A 26,712-nucleotide genomic window follows, 5' to 3' on the forward strand; every position below is an offset into this window, starting at 1 on the left:
TAAGAGAGGAAGCCTACAGCGCTTCAGAGAAGGAATGCGCTTGTTTAGTTTGGGCCGCCCAGAAGTTGTCGTGTTACATGTACGGAGCGAAGTTCATCTTCGAGACCGACCAATGTCCTCTGACGTGGCTCAATCAAATGTCACACAAAAATGGCCGCTTGCTCCGATGTAGTCTTAATCTCCAAGAGTACAACTTCTCCGTTAGATATAAGAAGGGAAAGTTGCATAGCAATGCGAATGGTTTGAGTAGGCTAATTTGAATTCTACGTTTGAGGGTCCCGCCTAAATTTTAGGGTTACTAGTGTTAATTTTATTAAGCCAAGAAGATCGCATCTCATTTAGCAAGATTCGCTCCATGATTGCTGAATTTGTCAGCACGAAATTGCTTCAGAAATTGGCATTGCGAAATGCAGCATTTTTTTTTGTTTCTGCACTTATTTTTTTTTTTTTTGAAGCCTATAGGGTCTAAAGTAACAGCCAATGTACGTCATCTCGGCGTAGAGCCGTGTTGTGGGGTTCATTTTGCAGTTGGTGGTCCTTGTTGGATGTTTTGGGGCGGTGACATTACACAAGTGGTCGCTGCGAGCCAAGGCATCACCCCCTGGCCACCAGGCATTCTCTTCCTGCCCAGCGGTTATCTGCGCTAGACAGTCGAGATTTTCCGGGACATGGAGGCGCTGTTAAGAACGGCCAGCTGCAGTGCAAGTTTGCCAGCCATTTACGCAAGCGGTGGCAACCTCATCTTCGAACGCCGCCGCCAACCACTGGCCATGGCGCGACTAAGTCGACTTTGTGTCGGGAACAATTCGCGCATCCTCCACTCTCCGTCGCTTTAGCTAGGATGCGTTTGACGAAGTAGGCTTTGTGCTGAAACCGCCACCGTTACGGTCTGGCCTCGTCGCCGTTGTGACTGAAGGAGTTCGACGAAGCAGGCTTTGTGCGCAACACGACAACGCCGCCCTGTTCTGCTATGAGTGGGGGAGTTGCCGCGGGAACGCCGACGAAGGCCCCTTCCCACGTGCCGACTAAGACGCAGGACAATGGCTACCCGGGCGTGCTACCCGGGTCCCCTCCGAGTTCTACAAAATTCGTGTGGTGTCCGTTTCGGACCGTGAACACGTGTGTGCGTGTGCATGTGTCTGTGTAAACTGTCCCGCGGAGAGGCGGCAGTTTACGATGACTAAACGAACGTTCGCGTCACCTTGTATCGCGGGAGGACCGAGTGTTTAAAAACTGCTGTTGTGCGGATGCTCGACACACTTAAGCAGTCACGTTGGACTGAGACACTCTCTCAAGCAGTCGTGTTAGACTGACGTACTTTCTCTCGCAGTCATGCTAGACTGATGAACTGCATGTAAATACCGTAAATAAACCCCTCTCCTCGTTCTCGGTGAGAAGCAGTCCTTCCCTTCATCATCGTCCTCAGCGTGGATAACGGCATGGGCGAGCTACCTTCGAATTGATGCCGGACTCCAATCTTGACAACGGGTTACGAGCGATGGGATTCAGCCCCCAATCCTGACACCATGGAGGCTTGGACGCCATCCCCGGGCGCTAGTGACAGCGAGCCCGAACGGACTCAGGCGCTTAGAAGGGTCGTGGACGGAGGGGGATTAAGACCCGTGGCTCCGTGTTTCGCGCCTGCGCCATCATAAAGCAGAGATGCAGAGAGCCTGCTATCGGCCAGAATGCCTGTTTACTTCTACTTCTTCTTCCCCTCTCCATCCATGGAGTCCGACCGCGCGAGCCTAAGTGTGTCATTCTCTTCAATACAATATATAAATGCAAGACTCTTCTCTTTCAAATCGCCTTTGGCATATGCAGCGCGACCCACCTCATCAACCAGCCTAGTGAATACGCATGCAGTGCTTCTTAGCGAGTCAAAATAAGAGAGTAAAAACTTGAGAAATTTTTTTCAGGAAATTTACTTAACCATTTTTTAGAACAATCCCGCATATGTGGAACTGAATCCAGTGAGCATTCTGTGCCCAATCGAAAAAACTCCTATGCGCCATATTCACTAATTCCAGTGAGCCACATTGCGGTGGCATTAAAAAGCCGTTCATTCCTATGTATCATATGCGGCCACCATGTGACATATGGAACTGTACTAGATTTTATATGTGTCCTGATATGTTTTCCATGTTTTCCAAGTATTATGTCTCCTCCATCTTTGATTAAATCGACTGTTATTTCATCTTCTCCTGCAGCTCTTGATCGTTTCATCTGGCGGCTCTTTATACGAAGTGTCTATGGACTGCAATGTCATCCCAATGTCGTGTGTAAGAATTGTAGTCGTGCATATCAAAAGGGGGTATGTCGCCTTGCCGTCGTCTGCCTTATCCACACCAAAGACGACGTTGAAAAGAGGAGCAGCTTCTCATCGGGAATGAAGGAATATAATTTACACCAGGAATAGACAAGGTTACTTCGCAACACTCTGGCGTGACTGAACTGATGTACACCGAAGGAGCCGAAAAATGTCTACCTGAATCCCCTCTGCCCTCCCTATATCTGTAGGTCAGAGAAACCGACAGGTACACCTTCCTCTAATCGGAGCATCTAAAGTAACCGAAGACTCCGCCTTCAAGAGATGGCCACGCGCAATTACATATTACCTTTGTTCACTAAACACAATGTGGGAATACCCACCGGCCCAAGCAGTTAACTACCCAAGATACAGGAGGGAACCACTTGCTGAAGAAGGGGTTCAAACTTGCCTCACTTGACCCATATCGGCTGATTGAATGGACAATCAATTAACTGGTTCGTTTGACAGTCGTCTTGAGCGGCTAGCAATGGCCGTTACACTTGCTTTCACAGGAGCTTCTTGATCCCGTCATCGTGATCCGCGGTCGAGCAGCATCCAGAAAACACCGCTTTACAACCGCGCATTCTTCGTCAACCATGCATGTCACGCAATGCCATCACCGCTGGTCCGGTGGGGCGTGCTGACACCTTCACGATGCTGAAGCGGTTGACAGTTCGCTGATGCTACTGGCTTATCGTAGCGATGCGTTCGTCGTCACGCCGTCATCGTCACACATTCGTTGTAATTCCAGCATCATCATGCCGTCATCGTCATTCCAGCTTCTTCGTCATGCCATCGCTATCACGCTGTCGTCATCATACCATCGCCGTCGCTCCAGCGTTATCCTCCCGTTGTCGTCATGGCAGGATCGTTATTCCAGACTCGTTATATGTGTGTCATTGTTGTCATAGTGTCATCGCCATACTGTCGTCATCATGCCGTCGTGGTCGCTTCGTCGGCGTCATTTTGTTTGTAGCGATTTCAATGTGGTCATATCAGTATAGTCCTGCCCTCGTCGTCATTTCATCGTCCTCGCAGCTTCGTTGTCATGTCTTCGTGGCCGTTCAATCATCATCATTTTGTCGCAGTGATTCCGCTGTCATGTCATTGTCGTCATGACGTTGTCCATCCAGCGTCGTCGCCGCAATTTCTTCGTAATCATGCGTAGGATGCGCATGATCAAGAGCCACAAGTTCCTGTCGAGCGAGTCGGTTCCCGCTTATCATTTGCTGTATGCTTGCAAATGGTTGATAAACTAGAACATTGTTCTTTGCAAACACTAATGACAGGTTCGTGTAAACCGACTCCCATAGCGTGTGGGATCCGCATGTTTTCTTTCTTTTTCTCATTTGCCAGCTGAATAGCAAAGCCGGCATTGCTTGACCGCTCTCTACATGTACTTGCGGGATAAGCACGCCATGTGCACCAGAAATCTCCGGCATGCGCACTCTGGGCTCTTTTTGCGAATCTTTTCAGAGAAGCGTGTCAATTGTAATGTAAGAAAAAAAGAAAAAAAGTGGGCTTTGATAGAAGAAGCAATCTCCGGTAGCACTCGCCTAACCTTCCAGTTTCTGACCGGCTGTGGGATGTAAGTCAGGAAGAAAAGGCAAAGATGCCATTGATAATAGTTTTTGGACTGGAAAACAACACTCAAGTGCTGAAGTCCCACGCTGCTCGTTTTGACTGTCTGACGCACAACAGCCAATTTGCGGAGCGGTGAACTTGTACGGAACTATGCCGAGCAAGGTTTCCAAATTAAAGAAAGTTATATCTCCCCTAAAATAAACATAAAAATGAGGTAATTACATAAAAGAAACGCCAAAAAACAAGCTATCTTACGCGCTTTCTATGATATTTTCAGATGGAGCGCCTCGTTGCGAAAATCAGGCCTAAAACTGAAGGAAAACCAACATTTTGGCACGTTTGTCATACTTTTGCCAAAAGTTCGTAAATTGTTCATGGTTATATTGCGCTCAGTTTTACAAACACGATACTAAGGAAGGACAGGACGTGGACGGACGAAGCGCAATTGCGCTTCGTCCGTCCACGAGCGACGGATTTGCGCTTCGTCCGTCCACGTCCTGTCCTTCCTTAGTATCGTGTTTGTAAAACTGAGCGCAATATAACCATGAACGTTCACCAACTAGCCCCCTTCATTGCTTTACTAAATCGTAAATTGTACTGGCGCCATCAATTTTAACTTGAAGTACAGCCCTAGGACAGTGAAGTAAAATAATTACGATGAACAAATGAGTAGGTATTTCGCCAGTGAAGCATAGCCAACTTGGCGAGATTTTTTCAACATTTCTAGCTCCTTAAAGGGACACTAAAGGTTACCAGAAACTCAAGTTAAAGTGGTAGAGCAATGTTCTAGAACGTCTAAGGCGTCAATATAATCGCGAACAGAGCTTTAGTAACCGAGAAATTGAGGTAAATGCATGACACGATTTGAGACCCCCCAGCGACATTCCGGTACTAGCCCGATGACGAAAGGTCTCCTCATAATTTGTGTTACTAATACTCAACTACTCGTATTAAAAATATCATTTCATTCGATTATAAGCCGGAAAAAATGCTACTTGTCTACGTCTATTCGATTCTAGGAAAAAATAATATTTTGACGTTACCCTTCAGTAATATGGGTGTTCGAAAGGTTTCGTTTTCGCTCGACTCTGCGCCGCGCACGCTTTGGAGTTTCAGTAGTTTCGTTATCGCGTCGTGCTGTGAGGGTTCTGCTCGCGAAACTTTCATTTGGAACAAGCAGCGAGAATGCCACGTCCATGTGATGTCGTGGGAAGCCCTCGTTGCTTTCCCGCTCCGGAGAGCCGGTGTCGAGGCCGCCGTCGTAGTACGCAACGACGCCGGCAGTGCGAGCCCTCAGAAGCAGGTCGCGCTCGTCGGTGCTCAAATCGCTGAAGTTGAGCCCACCATCGCGAGCCAATCTGTAGGTGTCAGGGTCCATTGCGACGAGCGTCGAAGTTAGCGTCATAGAATGAAGTACTAGCTTATGGGCGTCTTGCGCTGGAGTGTGAGGTATAGTAGCGGCGCCTGGTGGCGGTGCGGGAAACGACATCTGGGTCGTGCCAGCTTGGGTCGTATTGAGCCCTGGCTGTGGCGAAGCACGTTTCTAGGCCGAGTTTTGCGTCGATTCGCACATTTTTATGCCCTGTTGCGAGTGCGAAAAGGCTCGTCGCTTCTCATAGACCACGCCGACCACGCTGCGAGCTCGCTGCAGCCTATAGTTTAACGAAAACGGACTCTCCGTGTGCCGTGGGACGTAACGTGGGACGTAATTCGTTTCTCCTTCCGCTAGACACCATACTCCCGCTTTCGCTCTGCTGTCGGCTCTGTCTTGGCTCTGTTTCTGGCCGCGCGTTCGCGTTTTGCGCAGAAAAGCCGTAGCGCCGTCTGCGGACGCTGTTCTACTCACCGATGGCGCAACGTCACTATGAGACCATGATGTCAGTTCTCCTCGATCGGAGGGCGGGCGATTTGAACTGCGCTAGAGGTACGCGGACGCTTCAGAACGCATTTTCTCTTAAAATAAGTCTCTCCTTGGCACGAAACAAGCGTTTCGAGGTTTCTGGGACGGTATTTCAACAGTCCACGTTGACTTAATAGTAACCTTTAGTGTCCCTTTAAGCTGCGTTTCCAACTGAAGCTTCCCATAAAGACCAGTGCATATTGACATGTGCTTAAATTGTTTATGTTTTTGGTGACCGTTCTCGAGATAATTTTTGTTACAGTGTTATCGCTCAGCCCAAGACGCGCAACGGACATTTCTGTATCGGCTAGATATATTATCGCTGATTTTATCTGTTGGCTATCGTTCACCCGAGCGTGTAATCAGATTGAATTTGCGATACGAATTGTGCAGTATTTTCTGAAAGGCATGCAGCCACCAGCAACTACGCCGCCATCTTGGACAAGTGATGTACAAAAGCAGACGTGCTTGACCCACAGAACCAGATTTCGACGATTGGCGAGTGTGCTCTCCACTCTCAATGTGCTGAGCAACAATTTTTTTTTTTTTTGCTGGGCGCAGGTTCGTCCAGTGAACAGTTAGTTTCGTAACTTGCGTTGCACACTGTAGTTCATTACCGTCGCTAAAACGTGACAGTATTGAAGATAAATCATTGTAGGTTCAGCGGACGAAGTAGGGCAGCATTGTGCACTAAAATAAGTTTGGTATTAATTTTCTAGCGGAACCATGTTTCAAGTACTTTAATAAGCTTAAGGAAAATATCACGTTACACAAAAACATATAAGGTATCCCAGCTAACGTTAAAGAAGTATGGGGTTTTACGTGCCAAAACCACTTTCGGACTATGAGGCACCCCGTAGTGGGGAACTTCGAAAATTTCGACCACCTGGAGTTCTTTAACGTGCACCTAAATCTAAGTACACGGGTGTTTTCGGATTTCGCCCCCATCGAAATGCGGCCGCCGCGCCCCAGCTAACGTTATCCAATATGTTCAATAAAATAAAATATTTCAAAAAACACGGTACAAACTACGATTATAAAATCTACGATGTTTGGTGTTCATAGACACTGACGAGTTAACACCGCAGTTCTTATAACTGCATCTCGCACTGTGTTTTTTGAATAATTTGCTTCGTTGAACGGCTTGGCTAACGTTAGCTGGGAAACACAGTATACTAGAAAATGACTTCGAGTAAGGTAGTAAGTAACCATGTTTTTTTTACAAGAAAATCTGAGACGCACGAGTAAATCGTCTGGGACAGTTGGTGTGCAGTAACCCTGTTTTGTACGACAGAAGTGCTAAACAGTAGCTCACTATGGTGAAATACGCTAACAGAAGGCTGCTTTTCTACAACGTAAGGTTAAAAAAACACCACTTTCGGAAAGGAAAAAAAATGGAGGTGCCGGGGTTTGAACCCGGGACTTCTCGCATGCGAAACGAGCACTCTACCTCTGAGCTACACCCCCGCATTTAATCTCATTATAGTAGCAAGATAACTACAGCAAAACTAGCACACATACCAGTGCATAATCTCCTGGCACCACGATGCTTTCAAAGCTCAAGTCCTTAAAATTTACCTGAAACTCCGGCATTATTCATCCAGCCAAAGCCAGCCAGCCAACCTCAAAACTAAAGAGGAAGCTTTAGCTCGGGTGCTCCTATCTAAATACATGTAAAAGCAGAATTCGTTTTTCTCGGCCACCAAAGCACCAAATTTGACGAGGTTTGCTGCATTTAAAAGAAAAACTTAAGATCTAGTGACTGTTGGTTTCGGATTTTTGATTTAGGTCGTCAATTCTTTATTAAAAATTGGCAAAAAATGAAAATTTTCAAAAAACGAAACTATCAAGTTTACAACTCTATACCTCAGCAACGAAAATTGATAATACAATTCCGTGAACTGCATCTAATAGTACATTTAAAGCGGACAAAATTGATATGTTACACATGAATGTAAAATAATATTGTAAAATGGAAATATAGGTTTTGCAGAACCCTTGTAAACAACGTAACAAATTCACGTAAGATATAAAATGACGTATGGAATTTGTCCGCTTTCAATGATCTGATGGATCTCGCTTACAGAACCGCAATATCTGCTCTTGATGCAGAGTTATGAATTTGTGAACTTCATGCTTCTATTTTTTTCAAACTTTCGAATTTTTGAAAATCTTTTTAACAAAATTCAGGGCCTAAATAGAAATTCCGTGGCCAACAGTCACTAGAATTTCACTTTCCCTGTCAAATTCAACAAATTTCATTAAAATCGGTCCAGGGGTTATCTCAGAAAATCGTTTTTGCGTTTTTACATGTATTTGAATAGGCCGCGTCGGAGTTGGGCCCGAGCTAAAGCTTCCTCTTAAGAGGAAGCTTTAGCTCGGTTTGATGAAATTTTAGCCCGATTTTGATGAAATTTGTTGCATTTGAAAGAGAAAGTTAAATTCTAGTGACTGTTGGAAGCGGAATTTCGATTTATGGCTTGAATTTTTCTAAAACAATTTTCAAATATTTGACCGTTTGAAAAAAATAGAAGCACGAAGTTTACAAATTGATATCTATGCATCAAGAACTGATATCGCGGTTCTGTAAACGGCATCCATTAGATCATTCAAAGCGGACAAATTCAATATGTCATTTTACATCTTACAAGAATTTGTTACGTTGGTTACAACGGTTTTACAAAAGTTGTATTTCCCTATGATTAAATTTTTTTATATTCATGTGTAACATATCAATTTAGTCCGCTATGGATGTACTTTTAGATGCAATTCACAGAATTGTATTATAATCTTTAGTGGTTGAGTTACAGAGTTGTAAACTTGATAGTGTCGTTTTTTGAAAATTTTTGATTTTCGCCAATTTTTAATAAAAGATTGACGACCTAACTCAAAAATTCGAAACAAACAGTCACTAGATTTTAAGTTTGTCTTTTAAATGCAACAAACCTCGTCAATTTTGGTGCAGTGGTTGCCGAGAAAAACGAATTCTCCTTTTACATGTATTTAGATAGGAGCACTCGAGCTAAAGCTTCCTCTTAAGGGCGGAGCTCTTCCAGTTGTTCATTTTATACTCTGCAGAGGCCACGTGTGCTCTCATTTTCTACTATCGCTGAACTTTTCCCTATACTATTGGCGTTCCGCTTCACAGCATCAATAGACAGCACGCAGTGATTCTTAAGCCAAATCCGCCTCGCTAAAATGCATGAACAATAATTTTTTGAATACATATTTATTATACGAAACGCTGAAAGAGCTAACAGAAGCAAGTGGTACTAATTACGTTGCAGCATTTCAGTGGATGCTAACTCACTGCACTATTCCTGGAAACGCTTCAGCGGATGGAACTGCTAATCGGGTTCACAAATAAAAAAAAAAGGGAGAGATTAAACTATCCTCTTTCACGTAGTGAAGACTGCTTGCTCCTGAAACAGTGACCCGGTCGCCTCAGCAAAAATACCTAGTTTGATCAACAGTTTGAAAGCACCGAATTATTGTTTTACTGCAATGGGAATTATATGAAAACTCCCGGCGCATTTACACCATCGGTGTGCATGTCGCCGTCACCGTGATGTTCCGTATAAAGTGCAAGTGCGATGACACTGCGCCCGCTCGCCGTATGCTATGGGTGTGAATGAAAGCGTGCAAATGTGAGCCGAGAAGGATGGCGGCTCGAACTAGCGCGCGCACGGGAAGAAGGCGGGGAGAAAGCGCGCAGTCTTTCATCGCGCGTTGGTAGCAGGGGGCGCTCTACTCCAACGGAGGATGGACAAGGTTGAGAAGTGAGGGAAGCTCATAGTAAAGTTGATTATGAAGAACGACTGAGGAATATGGAAGAATGTAAATGGACTGGTAGAGTGTTCAGGTACTTGTACAGAAAATAACATTGATTCACAGTGGAGGAAAAGAACTAGGAAGCTTACCAGCAAGTATGCGGCCTGTAGGGTGGGCAAAACAGCAACAAAGAACGTCAAGCGGAAAGTCAGACAGGCTGAATTAATCTCATAGGTGGCGGCAATGTAAAAGAATCCTGCCATGAGTAACTACTTAAGAGGAAAAAACGAAATTCGGCGTAAATTCTGATGGCACGTAGGACTGATGTCTTATAACACCTTTGGCAAAAGTAGAATATGGCCTCTTTGCTGGCAAGCAATCAAGATGGTGTGAGGGAATCCGAGTCAGGTGTCGGATGTGTGCTCTAAGGATATCAGTATCTATGTAGACTGTCAAAGGAGTGTCTCCAGCAATGGCCACTGTCGCAATCGATGACGTAGTTTTGGGGAGACCGAGACAAGTTCTTAGTGCTTGTGCTTGCACACTCTGAAGTTTGCGGATATTTGTAGTGCAAGTATTTCCTAGCACATGTAAGCTGCACTGCACGATGCCCAAAAACAGTGCTTTATACAGTTGCGGGCAAATTTAATTCTATTAGATCGAGGGTCATTCACCCTAAAGAAATATACACTTGGCACATGGCCAACTGGGTGGCTTCAGAAAAAAGCGCTTGCCGTTTTAAGCGTTTTCTTGGAAACCACCAGTATCTTAGATATATATTGTATTTTCCGCTGAAAGATACACGTACAATGCAAGTCTATGCTTATTTTCTCAGAAGTTTATTTAGTATGTTATGTACGGGTATAATTACGGGTCTGTACACTCGTCTGTGAAACTGAACTTTATGTCGCGGACGAAACGAAGCACATGCGTTTATATATGCAACTGCATACACGTGCATCTTCTGTGGGTCCCTGGACTCATGTACAGAACTTTTGGATATTACTGACTGACCGTTTTTGTGATAATTTTGTACCGCATTTAGTTACCAATGTTGTGGCAATAGTATTCTTTGCCGGGCGACGAGGAGTAGCCGGTGCCACTTGAAGGCGCCATTCTTTCCTAATAAGACACGCCAATAAAAAAAGCACAAATCGAACATTAGGAACGAATAAGCACTTTGTTCGGATGTACAGGATTCTTGGGAGGATGCGAACTATTGCTGTATATAATCGGTAAGGTCTGGCTCTCTCATAGACGTAGCCTGCTATAATGCGCAAGTCGTCATCGTTTAGGTCAACACTGTGTTCGTGGAGATGAAATTTAATGTATTTTAGCTGAGATGTTATGTTTTATTACAAAAACAGTTGACGGCTTCAAATATTCGAAAACTTTTCGGAAAATATTTGCGTTTACAAATGGTAGCAATTCAATTCGAAGACCGCATTGAATTGCTTCGCGCGCCAGACTACAAAAAGGAATTAATAGTTCAATGCGACGCAAGCGACAGAGGTATGGGCGTGGTACTTAGTCAGGTCGGCGACGATAACGAGGAGCATCCTATCCTCTATGCCAGCCGTAAAGTAAATCTAAGAGAGGAAGCCTACAGCGCTTCAGAGAAGGAATGCGCTTGTTTAGTTTGGGCCGCCCAGAAGTTGTCGTGTTACATGTACGGAGCGAAGTTCATCTTCGAGACCGACCACTGTCCTCTGACGTGGCTCAATCAAATGTCACACAAAAATGGCCGCTTGCTCCGATGTAGTCTTAATCTCCAAGAGTACAACTTCTCCGTTAGATATAAGAAGGGAAAGTTGCATAGCAATGCGAATGGTTTGAGCGCGCTAATTTGAATTCTGCGTTTGAGGGTCCCGCCTAAATTTTAGGGTTACTAGTGTTAATTTTATTAAGCCAAGAAGATCGCATCTCATTTAGCAAGATTCCCTCCATGATTGCTGAATTTGTCAGCACGAAATTTCTTCAGAAATTGGCATAGCGAAATGCAGCATTTTTTTTTTGTTTCTGCACTTATTTTTTTTGGAAGCCTATAGGGTCTAAAGTGAGAGCCAATGTACGTCATCTCGGCGCAGAGCCGTGTTGTGGGGTTCATTTTGCAGTTGGTGGTCCTTGTTGGATGTTTTGGGGCGGTGACATTACACAAGTGGTCGCTGCGAGCCAAGGCATCACCCCCTGGCCACCAGGCATTCTCTTCCTGCCCAGCGGTTATCTGCGCTAGACAGTCGAGAATTTCCGGGACATGGAGGCGCTGTTAAGAACGGCGAGCTGCAGTGCAAGTTTGCCAGCCATTTACGCAAGCGGTGGCAACCTCATCTTCGAACGCCGCCGCCAACCACTGGCCATGGCGCGACTAAGTCGACTTTGTGTCGGGAACAATTCGCGCATCCTCCACTCTCCGTCGCTTTAGCTAGGATGCGTTTGACGAAGTAGGCTTTGTGCTGAAACCGCCACCGTTACGGTCTGGCCTCGTCGCCGTTGTGACTGAAGGAGTTCGACGAAGCAGGCTTTGTGCGCAACACGACAACGCCGCCCTGTTCTGCTATGAGTGGGGGAGTTGCCGCGGGAACGCCGACGAAGGCCGCTTCCCACGTGCCGACTAAGACGCAGGACAATGGCTACCCGGGCGTGCTACCCGGGTCCCCTCCGAGTTCTACAAAATTCGTGTGGTGTCGGTTTCGGACCGTGAACACGTGTGTGTGTGTGCATGTGTCTGTGTAAACTGTCCCGCGGAGAGGCGGCAGTTTACGATGACTAAACGAACGTTCGCGTCACCTTGTATCGCGGGAGGACCGAGTGTTTAAAAACTGCTGTTGTGCGGATGCTCGACACACTTAAGCAGTCACGTTGGACTGAGACACTCTCTCAAGCAGTCGTGTTAGACTGACGTACTTTCTCTCGCAGTCATGCTAGACTGATGAACTGCATGTAAATACCGTAAATAAACCCCTTTCCTCGTTCTCGATGAGAAGCAGTCCTTCCCTTCATCATCGTCCTCAGCGTGGATAACGGCATGGGCGAGCTACCTTCGAATTGATGCCGGACTCCAATCTTGACAACGGGTTACGAGCGATGGGATTCAGCCCCCAATCCTGACACCATGGAGGCTTGGACGCCATCCCCGGGCGCTAGTGACAGCGAGCCCGAACGGACTCAGGCGCTTAGAAGGGTCGTGGACGGAGGGGGATTAAGACCCGTGGCTCCGTGTTTCGCGCCTGCGCCATCATAAAGCAGAGATGCAGACAGCCTGCTATCGGCCAGAATGCCTGTTTACTTCTACTTCTTCTGCCCCTCTCCATCCATGGAGTCCGACCGCGCGAGCCTAAGTGTGTCATTCTCTTCAATACAATATATAAATGCAAGACTCTTCTCTTTCAAATCGCCTTTGGCATATGCAGCGCGACCCACCTCATCAACCAGCCTAGTGAATACGCATGCAGTGCTTCTTAGCGAGTCAAAATAAGAGAGTAAAAACTTGAGAAATTTTTTTCAGGAAATTTACTTAACCATTTTTTAGAACAATCGCGCATATGTGGAACTGAATCCAGTGAGCATTCTGTGCCCAATCGAAAAAACTCCTATGCGCCATATTCACTAATTCCAGTGAGCCACATTGCGGTGGCATTAAAAAGCCGTTCATTCCTATGTATCATATGTGGCCACCATGTGACATATGGAACTGTACTAGATTTTATATGTGTCCTGATATGTTTTCCATGTTTTCCAAGTATTATGTCTCCTCCATCTTTGATTAAATCGACTGTTATTTCATCTTCTCCTGCAGCTCTTGATCGTTTCATCTGGCGGCTCTTTATACGAAGTGTCTATGGACTGGAATGTCATCCCAATGTCGTGTGTAAGAATTGTAGTCGTGCATATCAAAAGGGGGTATGTCGCCTTGCCGTCGTCTGCCTTATCCACACCAAAGACGACGTTGAAAAGAGGAGCAGCTTCTCATCGGGAATGAAGGAATATAATTTACACCAGGAATAGACAAGGTTATTTCGCAACACTCTGGCGTGACTGAACTGATGTACACCGAAGGAGCCGAAAAATGTCTACCTGAATCCCCTCTGCCCTCCCTATATCTGTAGGTCAGAGAAACCGACAGGTACACCTTCCTCTAATCGGAGCATCTAAAGTAACCGAAGACTGCGCCTTCAAGAGATGGCCACGCGCAATTACATATTACCTTTGTTCACTAAACACAATGTGGGAATACCCACCGGCCCAAGCAGTTAACTACCCCAGAGACAGGAGGGAACCACTTGCTGAAGAAGGGGTTCAAACTTGCCTCACTTGACCCATATCGGCTGATTGAATGGACAATCAATTAACTGGTTCGTTTGACAGTCGTCTTGAGCGGCTAGCAATGGCCGTTACACTTGCTTTCACAGGAGCTTCTTGATCCCGTCATCGTGATCCGCGGTCGAGCAGCATCCAGAAAACACCGCTTTACAACCGCGCATTCTTCGTCAACCATGCATGTCACGCAATGCCATCACCGCTGGTCCGGTGGGGCGTGCTGACACCTTCACGATGCTGAAGCGGTTGACAGTTCGCTGATGCTACTGGCTTATCGTAGCGATGCGTTAGTCGTCACGCCGTCATCGTCACACATTCGTTGTAATTCCAGCATCATCATGCCGTCATCGTCATTCCAGCTTCTTTGTCATGCCATCGCTATCACGCTGTCCTCATCATACCATCGCCGTCGCTCCAGCGTTATCCTCCCGTTGTCGTCATGCCAGGATCGTTATTCCAGACTCGTTATATGTGTGTCATTGTTGTCATAGTGTCATCGCCATACTGTCGTCATCATGCCGTCGTGGTCGCTTCGTCGGCGTCATTTTGTTTGTAGCGATTTCAATGTGGTCATATCAGTATAGTCCTGCCCTCGTCGTCATTTCATCGTCCTCGCAGCTTCGTTGTCATGTCTTCGTGGCCGTTCAATCATCATCATTTTGTCGCAGTGATTCCGCTGTCATGTCATTGTCGTCATGACGTTGTCCATCCAGCGTCATCGCCGCAATTTCTTCGTAATCATGCGTAGGATGCGCATGATCAAGAGCCACAAGTTCCTGTCGAGCGAGTCGGTTCCCGCTTATCATTTGCTGTATGCTTGCAAATGGTTGATAGACTAGAACATTGTTCTTTGCAAACACTAATGACAGGTTCGAGTAAACCGACTCCCATAGCGTGTGGGATCCGCATGTTTTCTTTCTTTTTCTCATTTGCCAGCTGAATAGCAAAGCCGGCATTGCTTGACCGCTCTCTACATGTACTTGCGGGATAAGCACGCCATGTGCACCAGAAATCTCCGGCATGCGCACTCTGGGCTCTTTTTGCCAATCTTTTCAGAGAAGCGTGTCAATTGTAATGTAAGAAAAAAAGAAAAAAAGTGGGCTTTGATAAAAGAAGCAATCTCCGGTAGCACTCGCCTAACCTTCCAGTTTCTCACCGGCTGTGGGATGTAAGTCAGGAAGAAAAGACAAAGATGCCATTGATAATAGTTTTTGGACTGGAAAACAACACTCAGGTGCTGAAGTCCCACGCTGCTCGTTTTGACTGTCTGACGCACAACAGCCAATTTGCGGAGCGGTGAACTTGTACGGAACTATGCCGAGCAAGGTTTCCAAATATAAAGAAAGTTATATCTCCCCTAAAATAAACATAAAAATGAGGTAATTACATAAAAGAAACGCCAAAAAACAAGCTATCTTATGCGCTTTCTATGATATTTTCAGATGGAGCGCCTCGTTGCGAAAATCAGGCCTAAAACTGAAGGAAAACCAACATTTTGGCACGTTTGTCATACTTTTGCCAAAAGTTCGTAAATTGTACTGGCGCCATCAATTTTAACTTGAAGTACAGCCCTAGGACAGTGAAGTAAAATAATTACGATGAACAAAGGAGTAGGTATTTCGCCAGTGAAGCATAGCCAACTTGGCGAGATTTTTTCAACATTTCTAGCACCTTAAGCTGCGTTTCCAACTGAAGCTTCCCATAAAGACCAGTGCATATTGACATGTGCTTAAATTGTTTATGTTTTTGGTGACCGTTCTCGAGATAATTTTTGTTACAGTGTTATCGCTCAGCCCAAGACGCGCAACGGACGTTTCTGTATCGGCTAGATATATTATCGCTGATTTTATCTGTTGGCTATCGTTCACCCAACCGTGTAATCAGATTGAATTTGCGATACGAATTGTGTAGTACTTTCTGAAAGGCATGCAGCCACCAGCAACTACGCCGCCATCTTGGACAAGTGATGTACAAAAGCAGACGTGCTTGACCCACAGAACCAGATTTCGACGATTGGCGAGTGTGCTCTCCACTCTCAATGTGCTGAGCAATAATTTTTTTTTTTTGCTGGGCGCAGGTTCGTCCAGTGAACAGTTAGTTTCGTAACTTGCGTTGCACACTGTAGTTCATTACCGTCACTAAAACGTGACAGTATTGAAGATAAATCATTGTAGGTTCAGCGGACGAAGTAGGGCAGCATTGTGCACTAAAATAAGTTTGGTATTAATTTTCTAGCGGAACCATGTTTCAAGTACTTTAATAAGCTTAAGGAAAATATCACGTTACACAAAAACATATAAGGTATCCCAGCTAACGTTAAAGAAGTATGGGGTTTTACGTGCCAAAACCACTTTCGGACTATGAGGCACCCCGTAGTGGGGAACTCCGAAAATTTCGACCACCTGGGGTTCTTTAACGTGCACCTAAATCTAAGTACACGGGTGTTTTCGGATTTCGCCCCCATCGAAATGCGGCCGCCGCGCCCCAGCTAACGTTATCCAATATGTTCAATAAAATAAAATATTTCAAAAAACACGGTACAAACTACGATTATAAAATCTACGATGTTTGGTGTTCATAGACACTGACGAGTTAACACCGCAGTTCTTATAACTGCATCTCGCACTGTGTTTTTTGAATAATTTGCTTCGTTGAACGGCTTGGCTAACGTTAGCTGGGAAACACAGTATACTAGAAAATGACTTCGAGTAAGGTAGTAAGTAACCATGTTTTTTTTACAAGAAAATCTGAGACGCACGAGTAAATCGTCTGGGACAGTTGGTGTGCAGTAACCCTGTTTTGTACGACAGAAGTGCTAAACAGTAGCTCACTATGGTGAAATACGCTAACAGAAGGCTGCTTTTCTACAACGTAAGGTTAAAAAAACACCACTTTCGGAAAGGTAAAAAAATGGAGGTGCCGGGGTTTGAACCCGGGACTTCTCGCATGCGAAACGAGCACTCTACCTCTGAGCTACACCCCCGCATTTAATCTCATTATAGTAGCAAGATAACTACAGCGAAACTAGCACACATACCAGTGCCTAATCTCCTGGCACCGCGATGCTTTCAAAGCTCAAGTCCTTCAAATTTACCTGAAACTCCGGCATTATTCATCCAGCCAAAGCCAGCCAGCCAACGTCAAAACTTAAGAGGAAGCTTTAGCTCGGGTGCTCCTATCTAAATACATGTAAAAGCAGAATTCGTTTTTCTCGGCCACCAAAGCACCAAATTTGACGAGGTTTGCTGCATTTAAAAGAAAAACTTAAGATCTAGTGACTGTTGGTTTCGGATTTTTGATTTAGGTCGTCAATTCTTTATTAAAAATTGGCAAAAAATGAAAATTTTCAAAAAACGAAACTATCAAGTTTACAACTCTATACCTCAGCAACGAAAATTGATAATACAATTCCGTGAACTGCATCTAATAGTACATTTAAAGCGGACAAAATTGATAGGTTACACATGAATGTAAAATAATATTGTAAAATGGAAATATAGGTTTTGCAGAACCCTTGTAAACAACGTAACAAATTCACGTAAGATATAAAATGACGTATCGAATTTGTCCGCTTTCAATGATCTGATGGATCTCGCTTACAGAACCGCAATATCTGCTCTTGATGCAGAGTTATGAATTTGTGAACTTCATGCTTCTATTTATTTCAAACTTTCGAATTTTTGAAAATCTTTTTAACAAAATTCAGGGCCTAAATAGAAATTCCGTGACCAACAGTCACTAGAATTTCACTTTCCCTGTCAAATTCAACAAATTTCAATAAAATCGGTCCAGGGGTTATCTCAGAAAATCGTTTTTGCGTTTTTACATGTATTTGAATAGGCCGCGTCGGAGTTGGGCCCGAGCTAAAGCTTCCTCTTAAGAGGAACCTTTAGCTTGGTTTGATGAAATTTTAGCCCGATTTTGATGAAATTTGTTGCATTTGAAAGAGAAAGTTAAATTCTAGTGACTGTTGGAAGCGGAATTTCGATTTATGGCTTGAATTTTTCTAAAACAATTTTCAAATATTAGCCGCTTGGAAAAAATAGAAGCACGAAGTTTACAAATTGATAGCTATGCATCAAGAACTGATATCGCGGTTCTGTAAACGGCATCCAATAGATCATTCAAAGCGGACTAATTCAATATGTCATTTTACATCTTACATGAATTTGTTACGTTGGTTACAACGGTTTTACAAAAGTTGTATTTCCCTATGATTAAATTTTTTTATATTCATTTGTAACATATCAATTTAGTCCACTATGGATGTACTTTTAGATGCAATTCACAGAATTGTATTATAATCTTTAGTGGTTGAGTTACAGAGTTGTAAACTTGATAGTTTCGTTTTTTGAAAATTTTTGATTTTCGCCAATTTTTAATAAAAGATTGACGAACTAACTCAAAAATTCGAAACCAGCAGTCACTAGTTTTAAAGTTTGTCTTTTAAATGCAACAAACCTCGTCAATTTTGGTGCAGTGGTTGCCGAGAAAAACGAATTCTCCTTTTACATGTATTTAGATAGGAGCACTCGAGCTAAAGCTTCCTCTTAAGGGCGGAGCTCTTCCAGTTGTTCATTTTATACTCTGCAGAGGCCACGTGTGCTCTCATTTTCTACTATCGCTGAACTTTTCCCTGTACTATTGGCGTTCCGCTTCACAGCATCAATAGACAGCACGCAGTGATTCTTAAGCCAAATCCGCCTCGCTAAAATGCATGAACAATAATTTTTTGAATACATATTTATTATACGAAACGCTGAAAGAGCTAACAGAAGCAAGTGCTACTAATTACGTTGCAGCATTTCAGTGGATGCTAACTCACTGCACTATTCCTGGAAACGCTTCAGCGGATGGAACTGCGAATCGGGTTCACAAATAAAAAAAAAGGGAGAGATTAAACTATCCTCTTTCACGTACTGAAGACTGCTTGCTCCTGAAACAGTGACCCGGTCGCCTCAGCAAAAATACCTAGTTTGATCAACAGTTTGAAAGCACCGAATTATTGTTTTACTGCAATGGGAATTATATGAAAACTCCCGGCGCATTTACACCATCGGTGTGCATGTCGCCGTCACCGTGATGTTCCGTATAAAGTGCAAGTGCGATGACATTGCGGCCGCTCGCCGTATGCTATGGGTGTGAATGAAAGCGTGCAAATGTGAGCCGAGAAGGATGGCGGCTCGAACTAGCGCGCGCACGGGAAGAAGGCGGGGAGAAAGCGCGCAGTCTTTCATCGCGCGTTGGTAGCAGGGGGCGCTCTACTCCAACGGAGGATGGACAAGGTTGAGAAGTGAGGGAAGCTCATAGTAAAGTTGATTATGAAGAACGACTGAGGAATATGGAAGAATGTAAATGGGCTGGTAGAGTGTCCAGGTACTTGTACAGAAAATAACATTGATTCACAGTGGAGGAAAAGAACTAGGAAGCTTACCAGCAAGTATGCGGCCTGTAGGGTGGGCAAAACAGCAACAAAGAACGTCAAGCGGAAAGTCAGACAGGCTGAATTAATCTCATAGGTGGCGGCAATGTAAAAGAATCCTGCCATGAGTAACTACTTAAGAGGAAAAAACGAAATTCGGCGTAAATTCTGATGGCACGTAGGACTGATGTCTTATAACACCTTTGGCAAAAGTAGAATATGGCCTCTTTGTTGGCAAGCAAGCAAGATGGTGTGAGGCAATCCGAGTCAGGTGTCGGATGTGTGCTCTAAGGATATCAGTATCTATGTAGACTGTCAAAGGAGTGTCTCCAGCAATGGCCACTGTCGCAATCGATGACGTAGTTTTGGGGAGACCGAGACAAGTTCTTAGTGCTTGTGCTTGCACACTCTGAAGTTTGCGGATATTTGTAGTGCAAGTATTTCCTAGCACATGTAAGCTGCACTGCACGATGCCCAAAAACAGTGCTTTATACAGTTGCGGGCAAATTTAATTCTATTAGATCGAGGGTCATCCACCCAAAAGAAATATACACTTGGCACATGGCCAACTGGGTGGCTTCAGAAAAAAGCGCTTGCCGTTTTAAGCGTTTTCTTGGAAACCACCAGTATCTTAGATCTATATTGTATTTTCCGCTGAAAGATACACGTACAATGCAAGTCTATGCTTATTTTCTCAGAAGTTTATTTAGTATGTTATGTACGGGTATAATTACGGGTCTGTACACTCGTCTGTGAAACTGAACTTTATGTCGCGGACGAAACGAAGCACATGCGTTTATATATGCAACTGCATACACGTGCATCTTCTGTGGGTCCCTGGACTCATGTACAGAACTTTTGGATATTATTGACTGACCGTTTTTGTGATAATTTTGTACCGCATTTCGTTACCAATGTTGTGGCAATAGTATTCTTTGCCGGGCGACGAGGAGTAGCCGGTGCCACTTGAAGGCGCCATTCTTTCCTAATAAGACACGCCAATAAAAAAAGCACAAATCGAACATTAGGAACGAATAAGCACTTTGTTCGGATGTACAGGATTCTTGGGAGGATGCGAACTATTGCTGTATATAATCGGTAAGGTCTGGCTCTCTCATAGACGTAGCCTGCTATAATGCGCAAGTCGTCATCGTTTAGGTCAACACTGTGTTCGTGGAGATGAAATTTAATGTATTTTAGCTGAGATGTTATGTTTTATTACAAAAACAGTTCACGGCTTCAAATATTCGAAAACTTTTCGGAAAATATTTGCGTTTACAAATGGTAGCAATTCAATTCGAAGACCGCATTGAATTGCTTCGCGCGCCAGACTACAAAAAGGAATTAATAGTTCAATGCGACGCAAGCGACAGAGGTATGGGCGTGGTACTTAGTCAGGTCGGCGACGATAACGAGGAGCATCCTATCCTCTATGCCAGCCGTAAAGTAAATCTAAGAGAGGAAGCCTACAGCGCTTCAGAGAAGGAATGCGCTTGTTTAGTTTGGGCCGCCCAGAAGTTGTCGTGTTACATGTACGGAGCGAAGTTCATCTTCGAGACCGACCACTGTCCTCTGACGTGGCTCAATCAAATGTCACACAAAAATGGCCGCTTGCTCCGATGTAGTCTTAATCTCCAAGAGTACAACTTCTCCGTTAGATATAAGAAGGGAAAGTTGCATAGCAATGCGAATGGTTTGAGCGCGCTAATTTGAATTCTGCGTTTGAGGGTCCCGCCTAAATTTTAGGGTTACTAGTGTTAATTTTATTAAGCCAAGAAGATCGCATCTCATTTAGCAAGATTCCCTCCATCATTGCTGAATTTGTCAGCACGAAATTTCTTCAGAAATTGGCATAGCGAAATGCAGCATTTTTTTTTTGTTTCTGCACTTATTTTTTTGGAAGCCTATAGGGTCTAAAGTGAGAGCCAATGTACGTCATCTCGGCGTAGAGCCGTGTTGTTGGGTTCATTTTGCAGTTGGTGGTCCTTGTTGGATGTTTTGGGGCGGTGACATTACACAAGTGGTCGCTGCGAGCCAAGGCATCACCCCCTGGCCACCAGGCATTCTCTTCCTGCCCAGCGGTTATCTGCGCTAGACAGTCGAGATTTTCCGGGACATGGAGGCGCTGTTAAGAACGGCGAGCTGCAGTGCAAGTTTGCCAGCCATTTACGCAAGGGGTAGCAACCTCATCTTCGAACGCCGCCGCCAACCACTGGCCATGGCGCGACTAAGTCGACTTTGTGTCGGGAACAATTCGCGCATCCTCCACTCTCCGTCGCTTTAGCTAGGATGCGTTTGACGAAGTAGGCTTTGTGCTGAAACCGCCACCGTTACGGTCTGGCCTCGTCGCCGTTGTGACTGAAGGAGTTCGACGAAGCAGGCTTTGTGCGCAACACGACAACGCCGCCCTGTTCTGCTATGAGTGGGGGAGTTGCCGCGGGAACGCCGACGAAGGCCCCTTCCCACGTGCCGACTAAGACGCAGGACAATGGCTACCCGGGCGTGCTACCCGGGTCCCCTCCGAGTTCTACAAAATTCGTGTGGTGTCGGTTTCGGACCGTGAACACGTGTGTGTGTGTGCATGTGTCTGTGTAAACTGTCCCGCGGAGAGGCGGCAGTTTACGATGACTAAACGAACGTTCGCGTCACCTTGTATCGCGGGAGGACCGAGTGTTTAAAAACTGCTGTTGTGCGGATGCTCGACACACTTAAGCAGTCACGTTGGACTGGGACACTCTCTCAAGCAGTCGTGTTAGACTGACGTACTTTCTCTCGCAGTCATGCTAGACTGATGAACTGCATGTAAATACCGTAAATAAACCCCTTTCCTCGTTCTCGATGAGAAGCAGTCCTTCCCTTCATCATCGTCCTCAGCGTGGATAACGGCATGGGCGAGCTACCTTCGAATTGATGCCGGACTCCAATCTTGACAACGGGTTACGAGCGATGGGATTCAGCCCCCAATCCTGACACCATGGAGGCTTGGACGCCATCCCCGGGCGCTAGTGACAGCGAGCCCGAACGGACTCAGGCGCTTAGAAGGGTCGTGGACGGAGGGGGATTAAGACCCGTGGCTCCGTGTTTCGCGCCTGCGCCATCATAAAGCAGAGATGCAGACAGCCTGCTATCGGCCAGAATGCCTGTTTACTTCTACTTCTTCTTCCCCTCTCCATCCATGGAGTCCGACCGCGCGAGCCTAAGTGTGTCATTCTCTTCAATACAATATATAAATGCAAGACTCTTCTCTTTCAAATCGCCTTTGGCATATGCAGCGCGACCCACCTCATCAACCAGCCTAGTGAATACGCATGCAGTGCTTCTTAGCGAGTCAAAATAAGAGAGTAAAAACTTGAGAAATTTTTTTCAGGAAATTTACTTAACCATTTTTTAGAACAATCGCGCATATGTGGAACTGAATCCAGTGAGCATTCTGTGCCCAATCGAAAAAACTCCTATGCGCCATATTCACTAATTCCAGTGAGCCACATTGCGGTGGCATTAAAAAGCCGTTCATTCCTATGTATCATATGTGGCCACCATGTGACATATGGAACTGTACTAGATTTTATATGTGTCCTGATATGTTTTCCATGTTTTCCAAGTATTATGTCTCCTCCATCTTTGATTAAATCGACTGTTATTTCATCTTCTCCTGCAGCTCTTGATCGTTTCATCTGGCGGCTCTTTATACGAAGTGTCTATGGACTGCAATGTCATCCCAATGTCGTGTGTAAGAATTGTAGTCGTGCATATCAAAAGGGGGTATGTCGCCTTGCCGTCGTCTGCCTTATCCACACCAAAGACGACGTTGAAAAGAGGAGCAGCTTCTCATCGGGTATGAAGGAATATAATTTACACCAGGAATAGACAAGGTTACTTCGCAACACTCTGGCGTGACTGAACTGATGTACACCGAAGGAGCCGAAAAATGTCTACCTGAATCCCCTCTGCCCTCCCTATATCTGTAGGTCAGAGAAACCGACAGGTACACCTTCCTCTAATCGGAGCATCTAAAGTAACCGAAGACTCCGCCTTCAAGAGATGGCCACGCGCAATTACATATTACCTTTGTTCACTAAACACAATGTGGGAATAGCCACCGGCCCAAGCAGTTAACTACCCCAGAGACAGGAGGGAACCACTTGCTGAAGAAGGGGTTCAAACATGCCTCACTCGACCCATATCGGCTGATTGAATGGACAATCAATTAACTGGTTCGTTTGACAGTTGTCTTGAGCGGCTAGCAATGGCCGTTACACTTGCTTTCACAGGAGCTTCTTGATCCTGTCATCGTGATCCGCGGTCGAGCAGCATCCAGAAAACACCGCTTTACAACCGCGCATTCTTCGTCAACCATGCATGTCACGCAATGCCATCACCGCTGGTCCGGTGGGGCGTGCTGACACCTTCACGATGACGAAGCGGTTGACAGTTCGCTGATGCTACTGGCTTATCGTAGCGATGCGTTCGTCGTCACACCGTCATCGTCACACATTCGTTGTAATTCCAGCATCATCATGCCGTCATCGTCATTCCAGCTTCTTCGTCATGCCATCGCTATCACGCTGTCGTCATCATACCATCGCCGTCGCTCCTGCGTTATCCTCCCGTTGTCGTCATGCCAGGATCGTTATTCCAGACTCGTTATATGTGTGTCATTGTTGTCATAGTGTCATCGCCATACTGTCGTCATCATGCCGTCGTGGTCGCTTCGTCGGCGTCATTTTGTTTGTAGCGATTTCAATGTGGTCATATCAGTATAGTCCTGCCCTCGTCGTCATTTCATCGTCCTCGCAGCTTCGTTGTCATGTCTTCGTGGCGGTTCAATCATCATCATTTTGTCGCAGTGATTCCGCTGTCATGTCATTGTCGTCATGACGTTGTCCATGCAGCGTCATCACCGCAATTTCTTCGTAATCATGCGTAGGATGCGCATGATCAAGAGCCACAAGTTCCTGTCGAGCGAGTCGGTTCCCGCTTATCATTTGCTGTATGCTTGCAAATAGTTGATAAACTAGAACATTGTTCTAATAATAATATTTGGGGTTTTACGTGCCAAAACCACTTTCTGATTATGAGGCACGCCGTAGTGGAGGACTCCGGAAATTTTGACCACCTGGGGTTCTTTAACGTGCACCTAAATCTAAGCACACGGGTGTTTTCGCATTTCGCCCCCATCGAAATGCGGCCGCCGTGGCCGGGATTCGATCCCGCGACCTCGTGCTCAGCAGCCCAACACCATAGCCACTGAGCAACCACGGCGGGTAACATTGTTCTTTGCAAACACTAATGACAGGTTCGTGTAAACCGACTCTCATAGCGTGTGGGATCCGCATGTTTTCTTTCTTTTTCTCATTTGCCAGCTGAATAGCAAAGCCGGCATTGCTTGACCGCTCTCTACATGTACTTGCGGGATAAGCACGCCATGTGCACCAGAAATCTCCGGCATGCGCACTCTGGGCTCTTTTTGCGAATCTTTTCAGAGAAGCGTGTCAATTGTAATGTAAGAAAAAAAGAAAAAAAGTGGGCTTTGATAAAAGAAGCAATCTCCGGTAGCACTCGCCTAACCTTCCAGTTTCTGACCGGCTGTGGGATGTAAGTCAGGAAAAAAAGGCAAAGATGCCATTGATAATAGTTTTTGGACTGGAAAACAACACTCAAGTGCTGAAGTCCCACGCTGCTCGTTTTGACTGTCTGACACACAACAGCCAATTTGCGGAGCGGTGAACTTGTACGGAACTATGCCGAGCAAGGTTTCCAAATTAAAGAAAGTTATATCTCCCCTAAAATAAACATAAAAATGAGGTAATTACAAAAAAGAAACGCCAAAAAACAAGCTATCTTATGCGCTTTCTATGATATTTTCAGATGGAGCGCCTCGTTGCGAAAATCAGGCCTAAAACTGAAGGAAAACCAACATTTTGGCACGTTTGTCATACTTTTGCCAAAAGTTCGTAAATTGTACTGGCGCCATCAATTTTAACTTGAAGTACAGCCCTAGGACAGTGAAGTAAAATAATTACGATGAACAAATGAGTAGGTATTTCGCCAGTGAAGCATAGCCAACTTCGCGAGATTTTTTCAACATTTCTAGCTCCTTAAGCTGCGTTTCCAACTGAAGCTTCCCATAAAGACCAGTGCATATTGACATGTGCTTAAATTGTTTATGTTTTTGGTGACCGTTCTCGAGATAATTTTTGTTACAGTGTTATCGCTCAGCCCAAGACGCGCAACGGACGTTTCTGTATCGGCTAGATATATTATCGCTGATTTTATCTGTTGGCTATCGTTCACCCAACCGTGCAATCAGATTGAATTTGCGATACGAATTGTGCAGTACTTTCTGAAAGGCATGCAGCCACCAGCAACTACGCCGCCATCTTGGACAAGTGATGTACAAAAGCAGACGTGCTTGACCCACAGAACCAGATTTCGACGATTGGCGAGTGTGCTCTCCACTCTCAATGTGCTGAGCAATAATTTTTTTTTTGCTGGGCGCAGGTTCGTCCAGTGAACAGTTAGTTTCGTAACTTGCGTTGCACACTGTAGTTCATTACCGTCACTAAAACGTGACAGTATTGAAGATAAATCATTGTAGGTTCAGCGGACGAAGTAGGGCAGCATTGTGCACTAAAATAAGTTTGGTATTAATTTTCTAGCGGAACCATGTTTCAAGTACTTTAATAAGCTTAAGGAAAATATCACGTTACACAAAAACATATAAGGTATCCCAGCTAACGTTAAAGAAGTATGGGGTTTTACGTGCCAAAACCACTTTCGGACTATGAGGCACCCCGTAGTGGGGAACTCCGAAAATTTCGACCACCTGGGGTTCTTTAACGTGCACCTAAATCTAAGTACACGGGTGTTTTCGGATTTCGCCCCCATCGAAATGCGGCCGCCGCGCCCCAGCTAACGTTATCCAATATGTTCAATAAAATAAAATATTTCAAAAAACACGGTACAAACTACGATTATAAAATCTACGATGTTTGGTGTTCATAGACACTGACGAGTTAACACCGCAGTTCTTATAACTGCATCTCGCACTGTGTTTTTTGAATAATTTGCTTCGTTGAACGGCTTGGCTAACGTTAGCTGGGAAACACAGTATACTAGAAAATGACTTCGAGTAAGGTAGTAAGTAACCATGTTTTTTTTACAAGAAAATCTGAGACGCACGAGTAAATCGTCTGGGACAGTTGGTGTGCAGTAACCCTGTTTTGTACGACAGAAGTGCTAAACAGTAGCTCACTATGGTGAAATACGCTAACAGAAGGCTGCTTTTCTACAACGTAAGGTTAAAAAAACACCACTTTCGGAAAGGAAAAAAAATGGAGGTGCCGGGGCTTGAACCCGGGACTTCTCGCATGCGAAACGAGCACTCTACCTCTGAGCTACACCCCC

The 26,712-nt window shown here is 45.1% G+C and overlaps 3 non-coding genes across 3 annotated transcripts; all 3 read right to left on the bottom strand.

Moving 5' to 3' along the window:
* Positions 1-7,190: 7,190 nt before the first annotated feature.
* Positions 7,191-7,262, bottom strand: TRNAA-CGC (transfer RNA alanine (anticodon CGC)). The gene has a single exon. It is a non-coding gene; the product is annotated as a tRNA-Ala (tRNA).
* A 9,532-nt stretch (positions 7,263-16,794) lies between these two features.
* On the bottom strand, positions 16,795-16,866 carry TRNAA-CGC (transfer RNA alanine (anticodon CGC)). The gene has a single exon. It is a non-coding gene; the product is annotated as a tRNA-Ala (tRNA).
* Positions 16,867-26,640: 9,774 nt separating this feature from the next.
* TRNAA-CGC (transfer RNA alanine (anticodon CGC)) lies at positions 26,641-26,712 on the bottom strand. The gene has a single exon. It is a non-coding gene; the product is annotated as a tRNA-Ala (tRNA).

Source organism: Dermacentor variabilis, chromosome 1 (genome assembly GCF_050947875.1).
Source record: "Dermacentor variabilis isolate Ectoservices chromosome 1, ASM5094787v1, whole genome shotgun sequence".
NCBI lineage: Eukaryota > Metazoa > Arthropoda > Arachnida > Ixodida > Ixodidae > Dermacentor > Dermacentor variabilis.